General features: G+C 36.7%; 1 non-coding gene across 1 annotated transcript; it reads left to right on the forward strand.

Annotated features, from left to right (window-relative positions):
* The first annotated feature begins 271 nt into the window (after window positions 1–271).
* On the forward strand, window positions 272–379 carry LOC112739608 (small nucleolar RNA R71). Its single transcript, XR_003170538.1, has one exon. It is a non-coding gene; the product is annotated as a small nucleolar RNA R71 (small nucleolar RNA).
* The last annotated feature ends 10,935 nt before the right edge of the window (window positions 380–11,314 follow it).

The following is an 11,314-nucleotide window of genomic DNA, read 5'->3' on the forward strand; positions in this document are numbered from 1 at the left end:
TATTGACTTGTTGGGTCAATATTTTATTCTGAGCCAATATGGCATTCAGAGTATCAATCTCAAGAACTCCCTTCTTCTGAGTTGTCCCATTATTCACCGGATTCCTTTCAGAAGTGTACATGAATTGGTTATTTGCAACCATTTCAATGAGTTCCTGAGCTTCTGCAGGCGTCTTCTTCAGATGAAGAGATCCTCCAGCAGAGCTGTCCAATGATATCTTGGACAGTTCGGACAGACCATCATAGAAGATTCCTATGATACTCCATTCTGAAAGCATGTCAGAAGGGCACCTTCTGATCAATTGCTTGTATCTTTTCCAAGCTTCATAGAGGGATTCACCTTCCTTCTGTCTGAAGGTTTGGACTTCCACTCTAAGCTTGCTCAATTTTTGAGGTGGAAAGAACTTTGCCAAGAAGGCATTGACTAGCTTTTCCCAAGAGTTCAGGCTTTCTTTAGGTTGTGAGTCCAACCATGTCCTAGCTCTGTCTCTTACAGCAAAAGGGAAGAGCATAAGTCTGTAGACCTCAGGATCAACCCCATTGATCTTGACAGTGTCACAGATTTGCAAGAATTCAGCTAAGAACTAATGAGGATCTTCCAATAGAAGTCCATGAAACTTGCAATTCTATTACATTAGAGAAACTAATTGAGGCTTAAGCTCAAATTTGTTTGCTCCAATGGCAGGGATTGAGATGCTTCTCCCATAGAAGTCGGGAGTAGGTGCAGTAAAGTCACCAAGCACCTTCCTTGCATTGTTGGCATTATTGTTTTTGGCTGCCATGGCTTCTTCTTCCTTGAAAAGCTCTGTTAGGCCCTCTAGAGAGAATTGTGCTTTAGCTTCTCTTAGCTTTCTCTTCAAGGTCCTTTCAGGTTTAGGATCATCTTGAACAAGTATGTCTTTATCTTTGCTCCTGCTCATATGAAAGAGAAGAGAACAAGAAAGTAGGGAATCCTCTATGTCACAGTATAGAGATTCCTTGAGGTGTGAGAGGAAAAGAAGAATAAAAGGAGGAGGTAGATAGAAGAGAATTCGAACTTATCAAGAGGGATAGAGTTCGAATTGCACCTTGAGGAGGAGTGTTAGTCCCTTAAATAGAAGGATGTGAGAAGAGGGGAAGAATTCTCGAAAATAAATTAAAAAGATTTTGAAATAATAAAAAGAAATTTGAAAATTTGATTGATATTTTCGAAAATTAAGATTAGGAAAGAAATTAAGTGATTTTTGAAAAAGATTTTGAAATTAAAAATCAAAAAGATATAATTGAGGGTTAATTTTGAAAAAGATGTGATTGAAAAGATATGATTGAGAAGATATGATTGAAAATCAATTTAAAAAAAGAAAGTTTAAAAATTAAAGTTGATTACTTGACTAACAAGAAATTAAAAGATATGATTCTTAAAAATTAAAATTTGATCCTTTCTTAATAGGCAAATAACAACTTGAAAATTTTGAAGTAAATCATTAATAGTAGCAAGGATTTTCAAAAATAATAAAAAATAGAAAGAAATTGATTTTGAAGAGATATGATTGAAAAGATATGATTTGAAAAAGATTTGATTTTGAAAAATTATGAAAATTTGAAAAAGATTTGAATTAAAAACAAAATCTTCCCTCTAGTGTCCTTCTGGCGTTAAACGCCCAGAATGGCATCCATTCTGGCGTTTAACGCCCAAAATCCTACCTTTTTGGGCGTTAAATGCCCAGCCAGGGTTCAAACGCCAGTTTTCCTTCTTCATGGGCGTTTTGAACGCCCAGCTTTTTCTGTTTGATTCCTCTGCTGAATGTTTTGAATCTTCAATTCTCTGTATTATTGACTTGAAAAGACATAGTTTTGAGAATTTTTTTTGAATTTTTTAATGATGAGAAACAATCAAAATACAACTAATCTTAGGAAACTCAAATCAAACAAACAATGCATGCAGGACACCAAACTTAAAAATTTTCATATAAGAGACACTAACAAATTGAGAATGCATATGAGAAATAACAAAACACACAAAACAAGAGAATATAAAGATCAGAGCAATGAAATCATCAAGAACAACTTGAAGATTAATGAAGAACATAATGCATGTAATTTTTGAAAATTATAGGTATGCAATTGACACCAAACTTAAAATTAGACACTAGACTCAAACAAGAAACATAAAATATTTTTGATTTTTATGATTTAATAAATTTTTTTTGTGATTTTTCGAAAATTGAATGGAAAAGAAGATAAAGGGGTTCAAAATTTTTAATAAGAGTTCCAGGAATCATCGCAATGCTAGTCTAAGACTCCGGTCCAAGAATTAGACATGGCTTACTAGCCAGCCAAGCTTTCAATGAAAGCTCCGGTCCAAAACACTAGACATGGCCAATGGCCAGCCAAGCTTTAGCAGATCATTCCTAACAACAGCAAAATTGATAGGAATCAACAAGCTCTTGTGATGATAAGTTGAAACCTCGGTCTAATAAGATTAGACATGGCTTCACAGCCAGCCAGACTTTAACAAATCATCATGAAACTCTAGAATTCATTCTTAAAAACTCTGAAGAACAAAATAGAAAAAAAAATTTTGAATTTTTTGAAAATAAAAATAAAATAAAATTACCTAATCTAAGCAACAAGATGAACCGTCAGTTGTCCAAACTCGAACAATCCCCGGCAATGGCGCCAAAAACTTGGTGCATGAAATTGTGATCATCAACAATGGCGCCAAAGGACTTGGAGCTCTTAAACGTGAATCACACTTTGTCACAATTCCGCACAACTAACCAGCAAGTGCACTGGGTCGTCCAAGTAATATCTTACGTGAGTAAGGGTCGATCCCACGGAGATTGTTGGCTTGAAGCAAGCTATGGTCACCTTGTAAATCTCAGTCAGGCGGATTCAGATGGTGATGGAGAATTGATAATTAAAAGATAAATAAAACATAAAATAAAGATAGAGATACTTATGTAATTCTTTGGTTGGAATTTCAGATAAGCGTATGAAGATGCTTTGTTCCTCCTGAACCTCTACTTTCCTATTGCCTTCTTCCAATCATTCATACTCCTTTTCATGGAAAGCTTTATGTTGGGCATCACCGTTGTCAATGGCTACTTCCCGTCCTCTCAGTGAAAATGTTCCAAATGCGCTGTCACTGCACGGCTAATCATCTGTCGGTTCTCGATCATGTTGGAATAGGATCCATTGATCCTTTTGCGTCTGTCACACGCCCAACAATCGCGAGTTTGAAGCTCGTCACAGTCATCCCTTCGCAGATCCTACTCCGAATACCACAGACAAGGTTTAAACGTTCCGGATCTCAAGAATGACCGCCAATAATTTTAGCCTATACCACGAAGGTTCCAATCTTAGATTAGAAACCCAAGAGATACACATTCAAGCTTGTTTGCATGTAGAACAGAAGTGGTTGTCAGTCACGCATTCATAGGTGAGAATGGTGATGAGTGTCACATAATCATCACATTCATCATGTTCTTGGGTGCGAATGAATATCTTGGAGAAGAAATAGACTTGAATTGAATAGAAAAACAGTAGTACTTTGCATTAATTCATGAAGAACAGTAGAGCTCCACACCTTAATCTATGGTGTGTAGAAACTCCACTGTTGAAAATACAAAAGTGATAATGGAGGTCATTGGCTTCGGCCCCAGAGAGGGAACCAGAAGAACCAAGATGAAAATACAATAGTAAAAGGTCCTATTTATAGAGAACTAGTAGCCTAGGGTTTACAGAAATAAGTAATTAATGCAGAAATCTTCTTCCGGGCCCACTTGGTGTGTGCTTGGGTTGAGCATTGAAGCTTTCACATGTAAAAACTTTTCTTGGATTTAAACGCCAGCTTTTGTTCCAGTTTGGGCGTTTAACTCCAGCTTTTGTGCCAGTTCTGGCGTTTTGACGCCAAAATTCTTAAGCTGATTTGGAATGCCGGTTTGGGCCACCAAATTTTAGACAAAGTATGAACTATTATATATTGCTGGAAAGCCCAGGATGTCTACTTTCCAACTCAATTGAGAGCGCGACAATTGGGCATCTGTAGCTCCAGAAAATCCACTTCGAATGTAGGGAGGTCAGAATCCAACAGCATCTGCAGTTCTTTTTCAGCCTCTGAATCAGATTTTTGCTCAGGTCCCTCAATTTCAGCCAGAAAATACCTGAAATTACAGAAAAACACACAAACTCATAGTAAAGTCTAGAAAAGTGAATTTTATTTAAAAACTAATAAAAATATAATGAAAACTAACTAAAATATACTAAAAACATACTAAAAACAATGCCAAAAAGCGTATAAATTATCCGCTCATCATTAGTCATCCTCACTACCTCTCCGTTAACGTGATCGACCTCGTCCATGAGCTGCCATTCAGGTTTCCTTTCCATACCAAATAATCGATATCAAGGTGATCAGTCCCAATATCTCAAGCTTAGTGTTTCAATTTTCCCCAAAGGCACTCACAAACAAGCAGGCTATGCATATCAAACAGATATCGTAAATAGCACCAAAGAAAAATGACCTAGAGTATGCAACAAAGAACAATCGGTGCATCCCTCAGGCTCACGAGGACGAACTGCTCTGATACTACTAAATGTAACACTCCATTACCCTAAGCCTTACCTCTAGTCATAAAGCAAAGGATAACAAAGTGCCACGACAGTTCTAAATCTTATAATATATAATATATGTATGAAGGGGTATTAATACTAAAAGCTCGATGAAGGAATATAGCTCAATGTCGCATAAAGCGGAATTACAATATGCGAAATGTTCACACACGATACTAATGCGCGTAGCTACGGACAGAACAAGATATATTAAATATAAAACCTTGCCAATAGCTCCAGGATATATATATATATATATATATATATATACAAAAGAGGACTAATCGCAGCCTGCGGAGTTTAGGCTAGCTAGTCAAACTGAATACAATAGAGTTTTAAAGTTTAAAACAACAACAACCTATCTCTCAAAGTTTTCAGAAATAAAGCCTCTAAGGCAACAAGGTTATATAAATACAAAGGGTGAGAGAGAAAATACTACAACAAAATAAAACAGAAATGAACAAGGGAGAAACCATACTCTGCTCTATCACCATATCCTCAATCTCACCGAGGTGAATTACGACCTGCATCTGAAAATCAACAACAACATATGGTATGAGAACTGAAAGTTCTCAGTATGGTAATAATGCCCAATATATAAGATGTAAGGTTCCGAGATGCCAAAGGCAATCCTAGAACTTCACATCGATACCGATATTCAAGCTTAACAAAAGAAATAACTTAAACCATAAATAATAAACAAGGGTATCTAAACTTAGGAAATTTCAAACTTAAACAAGTCACCGTTGTCCCACAGCCTTCACCAACCTACCCTTCGTGCGATCCCATCGCCACCGGCTACCTAACCTCCTCAGCACCAAACAATCACAAATAATGCAAGCAAGTAAAACACAGGTAGTAATCATATATAACAAGTAATTCAAGAAGCAAGTAGGCATATTATACAATTAGGCAAACTCAAGTAATCAAAGCAAACAAGCATATAAGAGATGCATATGATGAATGCCTATCCTATTGGCTCGTGATATCACTTGTCGGTCTGTAAATGCCAACCCGACACATCCTTCCGGATGTAGTCTTTTCTGCCATGCCAGAGATATAGTGCCCAACACACTCATGCAGCGGTGAATCTGCTACACCAGAGATATAGTGCCCTGTACACTCATGCAGTAGGGAGTCTACTACGCCAGGGATATAGGCCCTGCACACTTCATGCAGCAGAGAAAGAATCAACCTCAACTACTCATGCAGCAGAAAAATTTGCCACGCCAGGATATAGGCCCCGCACACTCTCAACAACAACTACTCACGAAGTAGAGAAATCTGTCACGCCGGAGTTATAGGCTCCGCACACTTCCATATAATCCAATAATTTTCTCATTCATTTTTAAATTCTCAACTCATCATAACCATCACCGAATTTCAACTTTTCAAATTTATCATAAGCACTCCCATTTCTCAAAAATCTCTTCAACTATAAACTTCACAACTCAACATTCACTAATTTAAGCTAGAAATTACACAAACTTTCCAAACCTAGGTTACCGGCTCTAAACTTATAACTAAAATACCCCTTTTTATTCTTTTATTATTTTCTCCCTTGATTCAAAGCGTAAAATACTAGCAAAAAGGTTTTAAACAAAAGTTACAAAAGTTTGCAAGCTTGACGGAAAGGTAAAACAGTTAAAAGCAGGGTTTTAGGTGAAAAATAGGGCTTATGCATACGCACAGGGTTGTGTGCGTACGCACGCACCAGAAGGCTTTTCCGACCTATGCGTACGCACAACTTGAAACATCCAATCTATTATGTGCATATGCACAGAGGTGTGCCTGGGCACACATGACAGATTTTCCAAATTTTTTGCAACATCACAAAATTCTGATTTACACAAGATCTATACTGTTTTAAAGCTCTTTAAATTGTCTTTAATTTGGTATAAAATCCAGTCAATTTCAAAAATCGCGGCTCAAGATATGATCCGTAAAAGTTGGTCAAAAATCTATTTTTACAAAAACCCTTGAAACCTCAAATTTACCAAAACTCTTAATTCAAAACAAATTATTCACAACCCAACAATACCAACATCACTCAAGAATTCGTACCAAACATCCCTCAACCATATAAATCATTCAATCACCTAAACCATTTAATACTCACCCCATCTAACTCAAAATTCACCCTAAATTCTCATCAAAATTTCTCATTACCAACATTCAATATTTCCAACCATCATCAATGCCATATGTATCAAATCTTTCATCCAATCAATCCCAAAATCGTCAATCAACTCATTATCATCATCATCATTCATAATTAGACATAAACAATCACCATCCTAATTCATCAAAATCATCACAAACATCAATAATCATCAAACATCATCAACATCCATAATCCCCAAAGGCACCATCAATCACAATAATCAATAACCACCAATAATTAACATCAATCCTACTTCAACATATACAATTCCTTCAATCTCTATCAACATGCATATACCACAATATTAATTCAAACAACCATACATCCAATTCAATCCTATCCTAAGGTCCACTAGCCTAAGTTTTCAAAAATATTACATATTACATAAAAGAAACCGAAACCATACCTTGGCCGATTTCCAAAATGCACCAAACACCAAAACGAAGCCACCAAGCTTGATACAAAGCCTCAAACCAACTCCAACAAACACCAAAACTCAATCTAACATTACATAACATACAAATATCAAACCTAGGGTTCACAAAAATAACTAAACACAAGGATTTAGTAAAATCTTATCTTACCCAATGAGATTAGGGGCAAAACCTACTAATATTTCAATGCTAGATCACCCCTAAACAAACAAAATCGTAAAATCCACTCAAAAACCAAACGTAAAATTGAGGATTTACTTAGGGCAGAAAAATGGAGCATGAGATGCGATTTATTACCAGCTCTGCTTAGATAGAAATGAAGATCTCAACGAGAGATTCACGTGGTCGTAAACTTCTCGTCAATCGGAGCTCCGTAGCTCAAGTTATGGCCACCGGATGTTGGTGGTAAATAGTGACCAAACCCTCACCTCTCTTCTCTCTCACGCAGTGCCTCCCCTCTCTTGTTTGTGCTGAAATTGGCTAGGTTGGCCACTTAAATCCAAATATATATATATGTTGGGCTTGGGCCCAACTTGGGTCCAGTCCAACTCGTTAGCGTTTTAGGTCCGTTTGGTCCGCTTTGGGCCAAAATCTTTAAGATTATTGCCCAGCTTTTTTTCTAAATTGTGTTTGTCTTTTCAAAATAATAAATTTAATTTTCAAAACCTTATTTTTTCAAAACACGGTAACGGACAGTCTAGAGCCAGTACTGCCGGCTTAAGCAACGGTACACATTTTTACAAAAATCTTTCGCAAAAGATACATTTTCCATAACTCAGAAAAAATTCATTGAAATCAAATTACACCTTTTTATTTTCAAAATATCATTTCTATATTTTCAAACCTATTTTGGGAAATTAAATTATTTTATTAAAATGGTTAAGCCGGTTCTTACAACTCTTCTTGTGATGATGCATAGAAGAGACATTCTTTTCTCTCATTTTCTTCAAAGAAGTTTGCATGATGATTATTGATCTTCATCGTATAGTCTTTCTCCATATGTCCAAATTTTTTACAATTGCGGCACTGTGGTTTCCCACGATGTAAATAATCTTTTTCTAGGTGGTTGGTCTTCTTGCATATGCCACACAGAGAAGATTGTTTTCTATCTTCAGTTTTATTTTCTATTTTTCTAGAAGTGTCAGAACTTTTAGAATTTTCTTGACTTTTTTCTCCTCCTCTTTTAATTAAATTCTGAGATTTGATATTAAGCTTAGAATGAAATGCATTTTCTATTGAATCTCTATCATCTCGCATTTCCAGTCTTAGTTCAAAAGTGTGTAATGAGCTTATTAAATTTATTAGTATTAGCATTGATAAACACTACAAGAAAAATGTTTAGTACCATCAGATTTATTGGCAAAATTAGCGTCACAAGTTAGCAGCGTTTACTAGTTAGGCTTTTCAATGGTAAAGTTGCCCGTAATAATTGGAGGAAAAAAGGGAAAATTGGCGCATTAATTACCGTCAGATTTAAAGTCAAATTTTTCTGATGGTAAATCTAATTAGTGTAGCGCTGCATTTTGTTGCCCTAAATTTGAATCGAGAACCCTCTCCCCCCATTTTGAATTACAGTCACTCTCTCCTCGCCCTCTCACCTCTCACTCTCTCTCCTCACTCTCTCGTCTCTGGCTCTCTCTCTCTCTCTCTCTCTCTCTCCCTCTCTCTCTCTCTCTCTCTCTCTCTCCCTCTCTCTCTCTCTCTCTCCCTATTAAGGACGTCTCAGGAACCCCCTCCGGTAGCAGTCTATCATCGTCTGTCTCTTCGGACAGGCGAGCTTTGACGCAACTTTGCCCTCTCGTCTCTCACTATCTCTCTAACCCTCTCGTCTATCCCTTAGCGACATCTCTGGCCACCCTCGACTCCGTTAGCCTCCTCTTGACGTCCGTCTCTCATTCAGGTGAGCTTCGACACAACTCCAGCAGCCACTGGAACTTCTTTCCCTCTGGCACCCACTGCAACTCCTTCCCCGAGCTTTGTTTCCTATCTATTGCTGTAATCTAGGTTCTTAATCAATTTTTGTCATCAATTCTATTTTGATTAGCTTTAGTTTCATTAATTTGACTTTTATTTAGTTAAATTAGTTTTGTGTTATTTTCTATATTAGTAGATTTAGGTGGTTAAGATAGCATTATAATAAGTTACCAGGTTTTGAGTCTGCTGGAGGAGTTTGGAATTTCTTAAGTTCTGATGAATATGCTGTTGGAATTATTTGGTTTAATGCTTGATTGTGTTGAATGTTCATATTGAACTTTTCCTTGTTACTTGGTGATGCTTGTTCATATTGATTATTGCTTGTTACTTGGTGATGCTTGTTCATATTCATTATTGCTTTAGTTATCAAGTTTGTGCACTTAATTGTTGTTGACGTACTAGGACCTAAATTTTTTGAATGTTGATACTTCGAATAGTTTAGGTAATTGATTTGGCATGGGTTTAATTTTGAAGTTAGAGTAATGATTTGGCCTGTTAGCATCTTTTTGGAAAATTTTCAAGTTATATTGAACCATACTTGCTATTTACTTCATTTCAATTAATGTATTTCTCTGACTAAATTACATAGCACCCATGTATTTTTCTGAGTTGTAGGTTGTGACATATTTTTGCTATTATATTATTTTTGTGAGATATGTATTTGTTGGTTTGCTCTTTGTAGACATGACGACAGGCAGAGGTAGCACGAATTGGCCTCGTGGTCATGATAAAAGGATGGATCTACTGGTATCCTTAAGACTTCTCAGTCATTGCCCTCTCCCCCTGGGACGTCATAGGCAATAAGTGCAAAGGATTAGCCATTCATGATGGTCCCTAACCCCAACTACGTGGCTCTTTCTGCTATACCACCCTCGCCACCAAGAAGTCATCCAGCTGCTTCACCAGAGTGAACTCCTCCACTACCTCCATCCACTCAACAGTCCATTATTTCGACGACGACGCCTCTAGCAACAGACACCGTGGTGCTGGATTCCTCTAACGGATCCCAGTCAAATGCCCCTCCACCACCTCCTATCATACAAATGATAATTTGGGCTGATGGTTTGACGGCGTGAGTACCATTTTAAATTTTTTATATGCAAACTATTTTGACATTCTTATTCAATATAAGTGGTTGCTAATCTTAAGTTTTTCCCTTTTAGTTAGTTATTTAATTTAGTTACACTCTATTTTCTAGTTTTAGTGGATTTAGGTTGGTAAGATAGGTTTGATTTATGTTAGTTAGTTTGAACTGCTGAAAGTATTTGAGAATTTTTGATTGTTGATGGATGTTGCTGCTTAAGTCATATAACTACATATTGGTTTGTTTGTGAATTGTTTAAGTGAATTGTTGACAGATAGAGTTTTTGGCGCCTTCTAGTTATAGATGAAACTCTGTCGAAATTTCTAAAAAATCTAAGTATAATTGAAGTTTATAGGTTACTTCAAATAAGGTTTTAGTAAACTACTAATCTTAAGTTTTTCATTGATAGGTTTTCACCAAATAACAATGCATGTATATAGGAGTGTACTAATGTCAACAAGCTGGTGTACGACCATCCATGGCCGAGCTACAAAAAGATCTCTGTTGAGGCCAAAGAGAGATGGTTTCAGAAGTATGCGGTAAAAACTCAACAAATTCAAACTTTAGTTTATATCTTCTATTTTGTTTAATTATGTATTTAATTTCGATTAACTAGTGCTAAATGTTCCTTGTGCAAGAAGAATTTATATGGGACATGACTCACAATGCCATGATCAAGAAGATCTTCGACCATCATCGGATGGCTAGGCGGCTTCAGCAGATGATGGAGGACGTACGTGAGAGGTACGACCACCTCACTATTTGGCTCTCCCCAGACATTACGAAGGCATTGTACATCCATTGGGAGACTAATAAGGGATTTAGGTGTCGCTGTCTCATGAATAGAGCTGACAGGGTGTCAGCAAGGTCGTCGAAGTATATCAGTGGGTCAGTTAACTTTCATGAAGATAAAGGCCCGGCTGGTATGTAACTTGTTTCATTTTTTTATTAAGTTTATTTTGTCTTTAAAATATAATATCATTAGTACTTGATTTAATATGTTATTTCAACATGTATAGTCTAAATCATTGGATCGTGATGCAACGATGGCAGAGACTTTCAAGTA

The sequence above is a fragment of the Arachis hypogaea genome, chromosome 13, assembly GCF_003086295.3.
Source record: "Arachis hypogaea cultivar Tifrunner chromosome 13, arahy.Tifrunner.gnm2.J5K5, whole genome shotgun sequence".
Classification (NCBI taxonomy): domain Eukaryota; kingdom Viridiplantae; phylum Streptophyta; class Magnoliopsida; order Fabales; family Fabaceae; genus Arachis; species Arachis hypogaea.